Source organism: Sapajus apella, unplaced genomic scaffold (genome assembly GCF_009761245.1).
Source record: "Sapajus apella isolate SASKATOON/1434 unplaced genomic scaffold, GSC_monkey_1.0 scaffold7, whole genome shotgun sequence".
NCBI classification, from domain to species: Eukaryota; Metazoa; Chordata; class Mammalia; order Primates; family Cebidae; genus Sapajus; species Sapajus apella.
Window position 1 is genome coordinate 13,110,878 of NW_022436947.1, and position 15,601 is coordinate 13,126,478.

Here is a 15,601-nt window from a genome sequence, read left to right on the forward strand (position 1 = left end):
ATGACAAGAGGTAGTTTTGCAAGTTGGAGCTGAAGTTAGGCTCCTACCCTTCTCCCGAGACTAGAAGATGGGCAGCTATATTCCTTAATGATTACCTTTCAAAGGGATGGTTCCCAGGTCCTTGGAGAAAGACATACTTGGGTCCTAAAGTTGGCAAGAGGCTTATTTAGCTTTTAAAAAGATTTACATACATTTAAGAGACAGAGAAAGAACTGCTAATTATGGGTTTCCAAAAGTAAGTGCTCTAGGAAAAGGAAGTGAGATGGGCTGGAAGAGTCTCTTCTGTTTATTTTCAACAGGGAAAATTAAGTCCCTATTTTGGTGGCCGGGTATGGTGGCTCATGCCTGTAATCCCAGCACTCTGGGAGGCTAAGGACGGTGGATTATTTGAGGTCAGGTGTTCAAGACCAGCTTGGCCAATATGGTAAAACCCCATCTCTACTAAAAATACAAAAATTAGCTGGGGGTGGTGGTGCATGCCTATAGTCTCAGCTACTCTGGAGCCTGAGGCAAGAGAATCACTTGAACTCAGGAGGCAGAGGTTGCAGTGAGCCGAGATCACACCACTGCACTGCGCCTGGGTGACAGAGTGAGACTCCATCTCAAAAAAAAAAATAAATAAAAATAATAATTTTTTAAGCCTCTACTTTGTTTGTTTGTTTTAGAGACAGGGTCTTTCTCTGTGGCCCAGGCTAAAGTGCAGTGGTGCGATCTCGACTCACTGCAGCCTCAACCTGCTGGGCTCAAATGATCGTCCTACTTCAGCTTCCCAAGTAGCTGGGACTACAGGCACAGGCCACCATGCTCAGCTAATTTTTAAATTTTTTGTAGAGATGGAGCCTCACCATGTTGCCCAGGCTGGTCTCAAACTCCTGAGCCCAAGATATCCTCCTGCCTTGGCCACCCAAAGCACTGGGATGACAGGCGTGAGCTACCACACCGGTTGTGAACCTCTTATTTTTAGTGTGAATTTATCCTTACCAAATTTAGCTTTGACCTTCATGGGGAGGGGATCGAATGTTTGGTCCCAGCAGTGGGCGTCAACCCATGACATGAGAAAATCCAAAGGGTAGCGGTAGCCTTAAACTTGATTTGATCTTGCAACCTCAGGAGAGAACGAGGGTGGTACAAAGTGGAGCAAGCGCCTTTAGGAGCCTCCAGGGCTTGGGTAGTTTCCGAATTTGACTGGAGTGTTAGTAATGGAGGTGGTCCCTCCATGCAGAGAGCTCCTGAACCCCCACCTTCCTGCTCTTCCGGGCACCCTGTATCCCCCTCATCCCACGGCCAACACTTAGTGTCACCTTTGAGCTCTCTGTAGGGGAGGAAGGCTGTTGGGGATGCTGGTCTGGTGTGGCTCCTTCCTTCCCTCCCCTCGGCAGCACAGCTCACGGCTTCTGCTCTACTCCAAGTAGACTCTAACCCACTGGAAACTGCGGCCAGTTCTGCAGAAAGTTCAAATCTTTAGGGACTTCATAAATTAGCCTTTACTGCTAAGCTCTCTGGGAAAAAAAGAATTGGGGAGTAGGGGCAGGGGGAGAGGTTGCAAGCTCAGCACAATCAACAGCTTCCTCTTCCCAAACTCTGAGTGTCCATGTTGCAACCAGTCAGAGCAGCGCCATCAGGAAGGGGCCATAGGGGTGGCAGGGTCGATGCAGGGCATGCTGACTGGCCAAGGGGCACTGGGTGACCCTGGGCAGATCAGGGGTGCAGGTGGGAGGGTCAGTGCCAAAGTACAGGTGCTATGACAGCATTTGCTTTGTGTTGGCACATTCTAAGCAGCACCTTGAATTTTTCCTGTTTGAAAGCATGTGGGGTGTGTGCCCTTTTATGTTCATGTTAGGGAATTCAGAGCAGGCTCCTGCATTTCTGCTCATGTGTGTATCTCTGAGGATGTTTTGCTGTTGTCAGTTGTCGTCAGGCCTTCAACTCATTGGATGGAGCCCACCCACATGGTGGAGGATAATCTGCTTTACTCAAAGCCTGCAGGTTTAAATGTTAATCTCATCCAAAACATACCCACAGAAACACCCAGCATAGTGTTTGGCCGACTATCTGGCACTGTGGCCCAGCCAGTTTGATATAAAATTAACCATCACAGCAAGGGATGCAGGGAAGGGGAGGCAAATTGCTGAGTCCCAAACACTATTTCAGCTGTCCCAGCTCCCTTTATAATGAAACAGGACTCAAATGGAGCAATGGATGGATGGGAGGATGGAGATGGATGGGCAGATAAATGGATGGGAAGATAGATGAATGAGAGGATGGAAGGGAGGATGGATGGATGGGAGGATGGATGGATGGAAGAATGGATGATGAGTGGATGGATGGAAGGATGAATGATGAGAGGATGGATGGATGGAAGGATGGATGATGGGAGGATGGATGGATGAACATAGACAGATGGGTGGATGGAGAGGTGTCTAGTAGGTAGATAATAGGGATAGACAGACACTAGTAGTGGCAACTTTTCAGACACTATTTGATGGAAATTTTCAAAAACACAAAACTGGAGAATGACAGCACAAAGGCCAACTGACCCAGCTCTACATTTCCACATGAGGAAAATGACACCCAGAAAAGAGTGACTTCCTCAAGGTCACACATGGGTTAATGGCAGAGATTCTATTGCCTCCTGGCCTGGTTACTGAGATCGGCATAGGAATGAGGTATGCACACTCCAGATCAGGGGAGGCCAAACTGCAGGAGCAAACTACCTTTGGAATTTCAGAGGCCTCGCACCTCCCGGGCTTCTTGCATGCTCACACAGTGCACCAGCTCAGCTTGGAGGACGATCTCTATTCCACATCCTTCCCTGACACCTCAGCATGCGGCCCCTGAGGCAGGAGAAGGGTTGGCATGTTGGGCGCCAGCTCCTACGCTCATCAGCCCAGAAGCAGCATCAGTCACTTTTCTATCAGCCACATGGCCCCTAACTAATGGAAGCGGGTCAGAAAAGTGGGTGGGCACATGGATATTTGATGAGGAATAAAAGTTTCCGCAAAACAGAAGTTTTTTCATCTCTTTGTGGGACTCCATGTTTCCTTTTCTACATTTTCGAACCAAACAAGTTGCCCCAGGATATCTCCAAAACCCAAGAATCTCCTCTGAGCTCCTGGAGCCTCCAAGGAGCCTGACTTATCTTTGCACAGAATGTCCCCCACCTTTCACTATTGTAGAATTTGATGTGTTTTGTGTATGTGAAGGCTGAACCATTTACTGACATTTTTACCTAAAGCACAGCAGCATCGCCCCACTTGGTCTCTCTCTCACTGTTACTCACTCACCTTTAGGACGTTGGCTGTCAGTTTTCAGGCTTTTAAAACTTGTTCCTTCTAGAATGTGGTTTGTTAATAAGTCATAAGTTTGTTAATAATTGATCAAGCATTATGACAGTTACAAGAACCTTATAGGTTCACGTTGCTAGAACCCCACAAACTGCTTATTTCCTTTCAGTCTCCTTGCCTGTACTTGTCACAAACTGTCACCTGGAGACAGGCGGGTTTGAATTGCTTAGCTCCTCAATGGCATTAGTAATTAAAGCATTCTTTCCTAATGGCATTGGTGTTCTCTTTCTGTCTTGTTTTGAGATGGGGTCTTACTCTGTCACCCTGGCTTGAGTGCAGTGGTGTGATCAAGGCTCACGGTAGTCTCAGTGTCCTGGGCTCAAGCAGTCTTCCTGCCTCGGCCTCACAAGTAGCTGAGACTACAGGCATGTGCCACCATGCCTGGATAATTTTTATATCTTTATAGAGACTTGGTTCCACCACGTTGGCCAGGCTGGCCTCAAACTTCTGAGCTCAAGCAACCCACCTGCCTCAGCCTCCCAAAATGCTGGGATTACAGGCACGAGCTATCACATCTGGCTGGTGTTCTTTAAATAGAGCTTTTTGTTAAAATAACCAAAAACAAAGAATAACAACTATTAATTAAAAATAGGTTATACAGTTAGAGTTAGACCTAAAGAAATACAAACACCTAGGCATAAACCAGTATCCTTATTACTTGTGCTGTCATTCTTTGTTTGGTTTAATCCTTAGGCTTATGTAAAATTAATAGATTCCGAGTCTTACTTTTCTTAGGTGTGTATCGAATCTGGTCAGATTTGTCAAGAGTCCTGGTCTTCAACTTCTTGTGTCTTTTAAGACAGAGTCTCACTCTTGTCGCCCCGGCTGGAGTGCAATGGCGCGATCTCAGCTCACTGCAACCTCTGCCTCCCAGGTTCAAGTGATTCTCGTGCCTCAGCCTCCTGAATAGCTGGTATTATCCCTCTTGATCTTTTATAGCGTCTCACAGGAAGGCTTTAGTTTATTCTGGGCATTTTTGTCTCTGCCCTGCAGATAGTAAATAGGGGGTAAATACAGTAACATGTGATAGTGATGTGATGTTTCTAGAATGTTAGAAACTCGTGACTGCCTTTTTCTGAATCACCAGAGAAATTTCCTTACCTGAATTGCTTTGTGAGCTTCCGTTCTCTGCTGAGTGCATTCTCACAACTCTCCACAGAAGGGTCCCTTAGCCATCAGGTCCCTGATAAGGTTAGATTGTAAGCCGACCCTTTATTTTGCCTGACTCTGAAAATCCTGCTCTTTTATAGGTACAAACCAGGCCATTCCAGAACATGACTTTTTTTTTTTTAATGAGCAAATCCAAATTTATTTTAATGTCATGTCATTTTCAATGTGTTTAAAAACTTCATAAGTTAGTGGGAGCCCTAGTTTCCTGGGACAGCATGCCAGAGGTACTGAAATGTGTCACCTTTCTCTACAAACCCCCAGCAATCCAATCCAAGTCCATAGCTTCAGAAAGCCAGGAGTTGTATCTTCAGTCAGTCTACTCCTCTGGTTCTTCCTTTTTCTTTCAAGGGAGGGAGATCACAATATTTCAAACAGGGAACAAAACCAGTTGAGCTTCCAGCTCAGGTTTGTGTAAGATGGAGTGAGGGAAGACCCCACTGACTCCAGAGAAAAGGGTAAGGTTGAGATGAATTATTTCTTTACAGCTTTGTGAAAATGGAAGAACAAAGATTTACAAATGAGGATCCATTTCATAGATAAGAATCTCTTCATAAATGAAGGCTCCAAATCCTAAATTGGGAAGGGCCTGACTGGACGGCCTGAATCAAGATGAGGAATCGGCCACACTGAATAAAAACAATCTGAAAAATAATCCTCCTAATTTTGAAGCCAGATAAAATACTTGGGGAAAATGGGAAAAAGAGAGGAAAAAGCCCCAAACAGATGGAAAAACGCTGACATCAGAGTGGTATAAAAAAATTCAGCTGAGTTTTCAGTGGCGGTGGCTAATTTAGCCCTGTTCTGTGGTAGGGCTACAAACCTTGACCAAGCAGAAAGTAGTAGAAAAGGCTAGAAAGAGGGGCTTGAAGACGATGAATTTTGACTCCTGATTTTATTATTCAATTTCTTTTTTTCATTTAAAGTAGTCTTCCGTGGTTGGGAAGCCTTGCCTCCCAAGACCAGAGTCAGTTGGAGCTGGTTGTTGTTGGGAGTGGGCTGGGGAACTGGGGTGGGGAGACCCCCTGCTCTGCTGGCGGTCCTCAGTCCCCAGCTTCATTTTCTTCTAATGTTTCCCCACTGGTGGCATTCTCTGCAGTCTTGGAGGCCTTCTTTTTTTTCTTTTTCTGGGTTTTTCGACTTGCAGAACTCTGGAGGAGGGCCTTTAGCTCTGCATCCTGGACCTCCATCTCAGACTTATAGAGGTCAGGCTCAAAGGGACCGCTGGTTATCCGCATGGGGCCATTGGGCATGAGCAGAACTGTAAATTTAAACTGGGCAACAAATTCACCCTCCTTCTCATAGAGAACATTAAATGGTTGCAGCAGTTCATGTTTGGCGCACTCTACCACACCCATCCGAGCCTTCTTCTCATCTTCAGATGCTCTTAAAGTAAATGGCATGGCATCAAAACGCCTTTCCACCTCACTGAAGAAGGCACGTGAAGTTTTCATTTTCAGTCCATACTGTTTAGAGGGGTCTCGTTTGTAAATAGTGGTTCTCTGTCCTGCATCCTTGGCCTTGCCCTCTCCTGAGCTGACGAGAACATCCACAGCATATACTTCATGTACCTCAAATTCAGCTTTTTCATGGTCCTTCTTCTGCTGGTCTGTGGGATTCTGGATAATGGTTTTTTCTCCATCAATGACATGCTGCTTCAACTGGTGTGACAGCATACCTTCTATTGGCGTGCAGTTAAATGAGTGGGCAACTTTGTTCCAGGCTTCTGTCACTTGTGTGTTCTGGTTTCCAGGTTTGACCAAGCGTAGGGCAGCTTCGGCACAAAGGTGAGCTGCCTTAATAACATCTGCTTTCCTCCCGGTTACTTGGGTCCCCTGAGCTACATCAACTACAAAAGTATGAGCTACATTAGCGATGAAGCCATCCACATGGACCCCAAGGTCAATTTTTACCAAGTCACCTTCCTTGAGAATATAATCCTGGTCGCTCTTCAAAGGGGAGAAGTGACATACACAATTATTTACCGAAATGCTGGTGGGAAAAGCAATACCTTTCTTTATTTCCTTTTCTTTCTTAAAGATTTTCCCTGTTTCTTCCATAATCATGGCATCACCTTTCTCACACAGGCTCAGTACCGACACACCTGAGCTAGATGCTTCCACCAAGGACCGAAGTACCCTTGGTCACGACCAGGTCCTCGGTGATAGTTTGCTCCTGCTGCTCGTCCTCGCCCGACATCTTCCTACCACCACCACTGCAGCCTGGTTTCCCCTGAGCCGCTGCCTCTGTCCCCCTTCCCAGCCGCAGGCTGTGGTCAGAGTCCCCTAGGTCCTCGAGGAGAGGGCGAGCGAAAGCGCGAGCAAGCAAAGGAGCGGGCAGGCTGGCGAGAGCGAGAAGCTGCCCAGAACATGACTTTTTTTGCCTTTTTTTTTTTTGACAGCATCTTGCTCTGTTGCCCTGGCTGGAGTGCAGTGACACAATCTCGGCTCATTGCAACCCCTACCCACTGAGTTCAAGTGATTCTCGTGCCTCAGCCTCCTGAGTAACTGGGATTACAGGTGCATGCTACCATGCCTGACTAATTTTTTTTTTGTATTTTTAGTAAAGAAAGAGTTTCACCATGTTGGCCACGCTGGTCTAGAACTCCTGACCCCAGGTGATCTCCTTGCCTCGGCCTCCCAAAGTGCTGGGATTACAGGCATGAGCCACCATACATGGCCCAGTACATGACTTTTAGAGTACTTTTAATCAGAAGTTGACACAGAGACACAAAGTGATTTCTACCAGAGCCCCCATGTGCTCAGCAGGATCCCGGGGGACAGGAAAATAGCAAAGTGCTAAAGGAGCTTTCAGTCATTGCAGGTGGAGATTCCTGGAGAGCTGGGTCCATAGCTCCATGACCCAAATGTCACAGAGCTGACTCCATGAGGCGAACTCCCAGCAGCATGGGGTTCATCATTCATGGGCCCGGACCACCTGTGAGCCACACCCTGTTTCCTGAGGTTTAAGCACATGCTGCAAGTCTGAAGCCTCCTGCCAGAAGCCAGGCCTGGTGTCCATTCCCACTTTCTCATCAGGTCACCAAATGCTCTTGCTCATGGTGCAGGAAGAGAGATGGATCTCAGTAGAGCCACAGAGCCAAGTCCTCCATCAGCCCATGTGGCAAGGAGGATCGGAGAGTCAGGAAGGACCATGCTGCTGGGCTGGGCTGTGTTCTGGGGGGAGTCATTCTCCGGGGGACTCAAGCTGTTAAATCCTGGGTAATTGGGAAGGGCTTGGAGAAGCCTTTGGCATGAATGGAGCTCTCCTCCTTAGTAAGGCTGAACCTAGTTGGTTAATAAAAGTATCCAATGCTGTTCCTACCAACAGTGTCCAAATTATGCTTCAATGCTATGGCCACAGCTGCCCTGGGGGTGGCATGAAAACTGCTTTAGGAACTGCACATGTAGAAATTGTTAACATGTATTGATTGCCTGCTGAAAGCCAGGCTCTCTGTGACACCTTTACTTGATTATCTTATTTTTTAAGACACACAATATTCTCTGTGAAGAGCTTGTTCTGTGAAGGAACAACTAAAGGGAGAAAAATTCAACAGGGGGAAGGTCTTGGTGCCGGGAGGAACTGTCCTAGTGAGTGACCTGCTCCCCACAGTGCAGGTCACTTGGAGAGAAAAGACCCTGCCCTCTCAGGCACCCTCTCCATCTCCCCATGCCTCCTCCACCCACCCAGTGCCAGGGCAAACTGAGCCATCTCTAACCCAGGCTGTGCCCAGGCCAGCTTAGCTTCAGAAGACAGTGCTCACAGAGCACTGTGCTACGTGCTTATCCTTCCATGATGTTTTGTCGTCACTGTCATCCTATGATGGAGGAGAATGTTTTCGCCCCTCCTCTACCCTGAGGCATGAGGGGGACGAAGGCTTGCTCACGATTCTGTAGCTAAACCCTGGCAGAGCCAAGTTCTACTCACGTTCAATCTGACTGTCACCCCCTAAGGTAAACTGCCAAGTTCTGACTGAGTTGCCGTGGCTCTGCCCCTTGGCTTCACAGTTGAGTGACTGGGCACATTGAGAATCTCAGGCAGGGTTAGGAGGGCCTGAAGAATTGTGGAGGAGGGTCAATTACCCTGTAAAACTGATCAATCAACAGACAAGAACAGCAGTAGGCAATCTGGATTGCAGATGGCATTAGCCAGCTAGGACGGTCATAACAAAATACCGTAGATGGGTGGCTTAAACAACAGAGATTTACATCTTCACAGTTCTGAGGCTGAGAGTCCAAGATCAAGGTGCCCACAGACTTAGTTTCTGGTGAGGCCTCTCTCTTTAGCTTACAGAAATAACCTTCTCCCTGTGTCCTCACGTGGCCTTTTCTCTATGCATGCTCATCCCCAGTGTGTCTCTGTGTGTCCAAATTTCCTCTTTTATAAGGACATTGGCCAGACTGGGTTAGTTCCCCACCTCATTTAACCTTAATCACCTCCTTAAAGATCCTATCTCCAAACACAGTTCACACTGGAGATTAGGAATTCAATACATGAATTTTAGGGGACAGGCTTCAGCCCATAACAGATTATTCAAAGCTCTCTTTGTCCCTCCTACAGCAGCCCCCACAGCGGTGGGCACAATCAGCTGCAATCTGGGTGTCAGCCCCTCTGCAAGGATTGGGGACCAGATGCTCCCTCCCTGGAAGCCACATCAATGAGAGACCACTGCTGTACTGAGAATTCAATAAAGGCTTTTTACAGAACATTACTACAACTCTTTTTACAGACTCCTACAGCGCTATACAACCCAACATTTACACGTAATTTTCACTTCAGCAAGATCTTTTAAATTTAAAATCTCTGCACAGTCACTGAAGCCACAACTCCCTATCTAATCAAAGTTTCTATCGATGTTAAAAGTTGGTTGGTTTTTGTTTTGTTTTTGTTTTAGTCCTCAAAGCTGTCTGTGATTCTAGAGAGCTGTGTTCTTCCTATATACAAAACTGATTCCCCTGATCCCATCTCTAGAAGAGTTTTTGCAGTGAAAGACTGGTTTTGCAAGAAGATACACATACCTTGGTAAACAAGCTCTTATGGAGGAGGAGGAGGAGGAGGAGGAGGAGGAGGAGGAGGGGAGAAGGAAGAGAAACCCCGATTTGTACGGGTTTACCAATTTCCGTGGTATGAATACTTGCACCATAATACATTTCAAGCTACTAATGATTTTAAAAATTGGCTTAGAAATTTCCAGAATATGTTACACCTGGATTTCACAAGCTGCCATGAGTCTACCAGCACATTACTGCCTGTGTCTCTCATGATCGCAGAAGCCCATTTTATAGATTTTAATCTGGGTCAGGGGTAAAATCTGTGGTCTTGATCAAAATGAGGTCAACTAGCCCCACCAGGACTCAGTCTCAGCATCTTACTTCCATTCTCACCATGCTTTAAACCCTGAGCACAGGTCACAAATCCACATTCATCTAATACATGTTTTGGGTAAACCTCCCCATTTTAGAAGAACCACCCATTTGCTGGAAATTAGAGTCACCCGACTGGCCATGGGCATTTTCGTGGGATCTTGATCTGCGTGGAAAGTAAAGTCAGTCAAGTGCAAATCAGGGTTGGATTGATGGCAGGTGTAACAGCTGCACAAGCATGTGGTGCTTTGTCTGGAACTGAACATCTCTATTTTTCATTCACCAAAGGCTGTGGTGGCTTCAAGAGGTGCTTCCAGCCTGACCTCCTGCTGATGACATCCAAGTTCTCATTGGATCTTGAGCTACTGTCTCTACTCCATGTGTGTGAAAATGTGCAGGGAACTTTCATCCCAGAGGCAGAGTTGAGGCGTTCCAAGGGGGCAGGCCATCGAATGTTCAGAATCCCAAGTTCATGGTCAGGATGTGGTATTTCAGAGGCAAATGATGATCTGGGAGCAGACCTTGGAGAAAACTGGGCTTGGAGGTAACAACGCTACCAAATTAAATGTAAGTGGGAACTGCAGCAGGCATCTGACCTGGAACTGGAGGTTTCCGGAGCAGCTGGCGTGGTGAGGGAAGGACACACAGAATTGGAATTCCCCCATCCCCTTCTCCGACTGCTCCTGCTCCTACATCAAGCAAGGCTTGCTGGGAAGCAGGAGGAGGCAAATGCCCCTCATTCTCCTCCTGCCTCGAGGATATTCTCTTTCTCTCCCTTCCTCTGCAGTTCACTCTCCAGCTCATTCCCAGGTCCCGGGTGAGCTAGCTGAAGTGGTCATGATAATACTAATAAGCTGATTTGAAAGAAGAGTTTAGTTCATTGCGCCTTTGGGAAAGACCTCTGCTGGTGCTTGGCTAGGATAACAAGCTTCAGTGAAACTAACAGGGACACTAACTCACTCCACTGCCATATTCTTATTTTATATGCTGATGGTGCCAATAGTCACTACCATAAGTAGAATCTGCTTTTCCTCTGGCAGTGGAAAGGCTAAATTGTACATGGTATTTTCAGGGCCTTGTCTCCCTTCTAGGGCTTCTCTGAGTTCAGGGGAAGGCATTTGAAACTTCCGTAATGACTATCCTTTCTCTTACTCCCATGCTCTCTCTTTACTCATACCATTATTTTGAGGAATACGTGAAATTAAAATTGTTATAACTGAGCATCTACTATGTGCCAAATCCTCTGCTAGATATTTTTAAATATTATTTCCAAACCTAATAAAAACATCATGCCATTTTATAGATGAAGAAACAGACTCAGAGAAGCTAACAGATTTGCTCATAGCCAGTGACTGTTTAGATTTTAGCTCATGTCTTTTAAACTCCATTTTTAAAATTGTTATTTTATTTTTTTTAAGAAGTAAAACAGAATCGAGTCTCACTACGTTGTTCACGCTGGTCTCAAACTCCTAGGCTCAAACCATCCTCCCACCCTGGCCTCCTAAAGTGATGGGATTACAGGCATGAGACACCATGTCTGGCATTGTAAACTCTAAAGCTTACATTTTTCTACTACGCTACCATATTATATAAAACATTGCATCAGTCAGCACAAAATTAGGTTGTGCTGCAGTTATAGGCACCTCAAAACCTTGGTGGCTTACAACAACAGTTTTACTCCATCCTCACGTGTAATGCATGATGCACACGCCTCACGGCTCACCTGGGAGCTCGGTTCCCTAGTATGTCGGGACTCAGGCTGATGGCGGTGGAGCCATCAGACTGTTGCCAGTTCCCATGCTAGAGGGAGAGGGAGCTCTGGAGGATCTAAAACTATCAGCAAAATGCCCTGGCATTGAATTGGCACACATCACTTCTACCCACAACCCATTGGCCAGAATTTTACGTGACTCTTCCAAACCACAAGAAAGAGGAAGTGTAGTCCCCCCGGACAGCTGAGAATAAAGTACACGGCAAGCAACACTAAAACCTGCCGTGAGTGTCTGGCATTGGGCTTGGCCCCTACATGATTAATAGCCACTATTTCACACTCCCTTTCCTTCCCCAGCTATGAACAGATTATGGTAAAATCATTCCTTTTGCACCAACAGACAGGCATAATGAACAGGCCCCTCGTTCTGTACTCTGTTGAATGCTCTCTTTCTGGCTTGCACCTGCATCAGAGGATGCTGGCCCAGATGGCTCCAGGGCCTGAGTCTCCTGTGCCTTCATGTCCGACCATGTCTCAGGGGTTTCCATCAGTCATTCTCAAACGCCGTGGTACAGATGATGGGTGACATTTACATGCATGACGTGTGACACCTCCCATGGGCATCCAACAGGGTCAGGGCTACAGGCTGTCTCTGTCTGGCAACTATAACTCCACCATTTCTTCTTTTCAGGGAGGCACATCAGAAATCAATTGAGCGGCAGGGGCATTATTATAGGACTATATTGAATCTGCTCTGATTGATTTTTTAAAAAGCCATCAACCATTTGAGAACCTCAGCAGTTCATTACCCATGGCCAACTGCCTGGGACACACCTCCTAAGTGCTCCAGGCATGCAGCATGTCAGGACACCCCCGCTGGAGAAGCACTGGTCAAGATGAACAGTGCAACCAGTTGTGAAATGAAAAATGGTGCCAATGAACTGGTTGTTTTCTTTACAGCATGCCAAAGAAGAGACTGGAAGAACATTTTGTTCATACTCACTGAAGGAGCTAGTGGTCATGGCACTGTGTAATCACAGCCTGAGTATTGAGAATGTGAGCATAGTATCAATCATCAAATCACAGAATATTAGACTGAAGGAATCTCTGGAGATATTTTTCATACATTCCCCTCATGTCACAGATGAGGAAACTAAGGAACAGGCAGGCTAAAAGATTTGCTTAAGGACATGCGGCACCATTGTCAACTGCTGTTTTAGAAAAGAGGTTAATGTGGGCACATCTTCACCCACTGCATTTTTCGCATTTTCTGTAGCTATTTCAGAATCAAGATGCCCACTGAATGTCATTGCGTACTTTTTCTAAATGTAGACAAGAATTTGAGAAACACCCCATGGTGCAATGGTTCATTGCTTAAACTTGCTGCTGACTCGTTTGCCCTCCACCACTTTTTTACCAACTTCGGTCATGGCATCCAGCACTTCCACTGGCTCTTTTGCCCAGCTGTCCCATCTCCCAGGCTGGGCTGGGCAACAGCATGCAGTGACGTCACCTCCACACGTCCTCATTGGATGGTGAGCAGGGCTCAGAGGTGAGGTCCCTTGGTGAATCGCCCTGGGAGCCACCTCTTGCTGAAGCAAGCCACTTGTTGCCCAAAGGGCAGACTGTTTTGGCCAAAAGGACTCTGTGGAACAAGGACGCCAAGATTCTCACGCTTTATCTTTTTCCTTTTGGGATATGGTCTCACTCTGTTGCCCAGGCTGAAGTACAGTGGTGTGATCATGGCTCACTGTGGCCTCGTTCTCCTGGACTCAAGAGATCCTCCCACTTCAGCCTCCCAAGTAGCTGGGACTATGGGTGTGCACCACCATGCTCAGCTCATTTTTAATTTTTATTGTTGAGACAGGGTCTCCCTATGTTGCCCAGGTTGGTCTTAAACTCCTGGCCACAAACGATCCTCTGGCCTCAGCCTCCCAAAGTTCTGGGATTACAGGTGAGAACCTCATATCTAACCAGGTTTTATCTTTTTGATAAAGGACAAACGCCCCCCTTCAAACAAACAACTCCTGCAGGTCACACTTCAAGTGTTTGCTGGGGGAGAAATTCCATCCAAACATAGTCTTTCTGTTGGAAAGAGAAAGGTAAGTAGTGGCTCACTCATGTAATCCCAGCACTTGGGGAGGCCAAGGCAGGAGGATTGCTTGAGCCCAGGGGTTTGGGACCAGCCTGGGTGACATAGCAAGACCCTGTCTCTACGAGAAAATTTAAAAAGTAGCCGGGTGTGGTGGTGTGTGCCTGTGGTCCCTGCTACTGGGGAGGTTGAGGCAAGAGGATTGCTTGAGCCTCAGAGGTGGAGGATGCAGTGAGCAGTGATTGCACCAATGCACTCCAGCCTGGGTGACAGAGTGAGACCCTATCTCAAAAAACAAAAACAAAACAAAACAAAAAAAACCCAAAATCAAACAAAAAACACAAAAATAGTCTTTGGGTCAGGGCCCTCCCTACTCTCACTTAATTGTGAATTGGACTTTTTTGTTCACTTCAGGTTCCTGCCTATTGAAATGTCTCTGGTTTGAGCCAGGCAACTTTGTGGTGGTCCCTTTAATCCCTATCCCCCATCCCCTTTTCTAAAGTCAACTTCAGAGGCCTTGGAGGCTTGTGCTTCAGGGCCTATGAGGGAAGGAATTCCAGACAAATTCTTCATGGTCCTGGGACTGAGGGATCAGCTCAGTGGCCAAGATCTCTGCTTTCCACGGTCACTGCCCAGTCTAGGGTTTTGGCAGCTCTCCCAACTCCACAGGCCCAGATGTGGGAGCAGTCTTTGGCATGGACAAAGAGCTCTTAGGCCTGGGGCCAAGTCAGCCCTTTACCCCAGATGAACACATGGGGCTGCCCCTCCTCTGCACAGAGCACCTCTTTCCCTTGCCTCTGGGTTTACACAGCTCAGAGAAGTATCTGGAGTCTGGTGGGGTTGGGGAGCAGGGAAGATGGAGGCACAGGGTAATCTCTGGGGACAACTCCCCCTTGCCCCACAACAAATAAGAAGGGGAAAAAAGGACCTACAGCTTGAGAGTGGATTCTGGGTCACACTGGTTCCCTCTTTTTCCTGGATTTGATGCATCATTTAAAAGATGCTGTGGGAAGCCTTGTCCTTCCAGTTCTTTCTTGTTGGCTTTGGTACAAAGCTATAAACACAGACACACACACACACACACACACACACACACGCACACCCTACTCCATCCTGTAACACACATTTCAGTCATTTCTTCTGGGCCACTAGGTCAGACTCTGGAAAACCTTAGCTGTAGAAGAATTCATGGCTAAAGAATTTAAGCCTTTAAGGGAAAGTAGAATTAGGGGAACGAAGATCGGGAAGGAGCTAGAGAAAATCCTGATAATTGGTTTTCTGTTCAGGAGAGAGCCCAATCCAAGAGCACACTGAATAAATAACATTTTCTGTTATTTTTATCTGCTGCTGGCACAAGTGCGAACAGGCTCAGCCAAGCTGGCGAGCAAATTGACAGCGTGTCTAGTAACTGGAATGCATCCTCCCTGCGGCCCAGCAACACCACTTGTAGGGGTCTACCCTACCGAAGCGTATTTGAAGATGTCCACTGCAGAATCATTTGTGATGGTGAAAAACTAGAACAACTTAATGCCTGTCAGTAGGTGAGGGGATGGATTGTGGTATCTTTGTACAGTTTCATGTTATTCTGCAGTAAAAATGAACAGCTAGATCTTCATGCATCAACATGGATCGATCTTGGAAACACAGTGTTAGGTGAAAAAAAGTAAGTTCCAGAAGGTAGGTTTAGTGTGACATCACTTACGTAAATTAAGAAGCACTTAAAGCATTGCTAGGTGTAATTATGAGTAATACATGTATGGTAAAGTATGAGCACCAGTGTGAGAATACCTACCAACTTCAGGACAGTTGGAGGAAGGAAAGGGGCACAAAGACTTCAACTGTGTCTGTAAGTTTGTCTTTCTCTTTCTCTTCCTTCCTTCCTTCCTTCCTTCCTTCCTTCCTTCCTTCCTTCCTTCCTTCCTTC

General features: G+C 46.7%; 1 protein-coding gene and 1 pseudogene across 2 annotated transcripts in view; both read right to left on the reverse strand.

Moving 5' to 3' along the window:
• LEP (leptin) overlaps nucleotides 1–9,862 on the reverse strand; it is a 36,583-nt gene extending 26,721 nt beyond the window's left edge. Inside the window, exons 1-2 of the mRNA XM_032276073.1 lie at nucleotides 9,851–9,862; nucleotides 4,071–4,119 (exon numbers count right to left, since the gene is read on the reverse strand). The gene's annotated coding sequence lies outside the window, so the exon portion shown is untranslated. The remainder of the gene's footprint in view (nucleotides 1–4,070; nucleotides 4,120–9,850) is intronic.
• LOC116550217 lies at nucleotides 4,858–6,725 on the reverse strand (annotated as a pseudogene). The gene has a single exon (XR_004268277.1). The product of XR_004268277.1 is annotated as a proliferation-associated protein 2G4 pseudogene (transcript).
• Nucleotides 9,863–15,601: the final 5,739 nt, after the last annotated feature.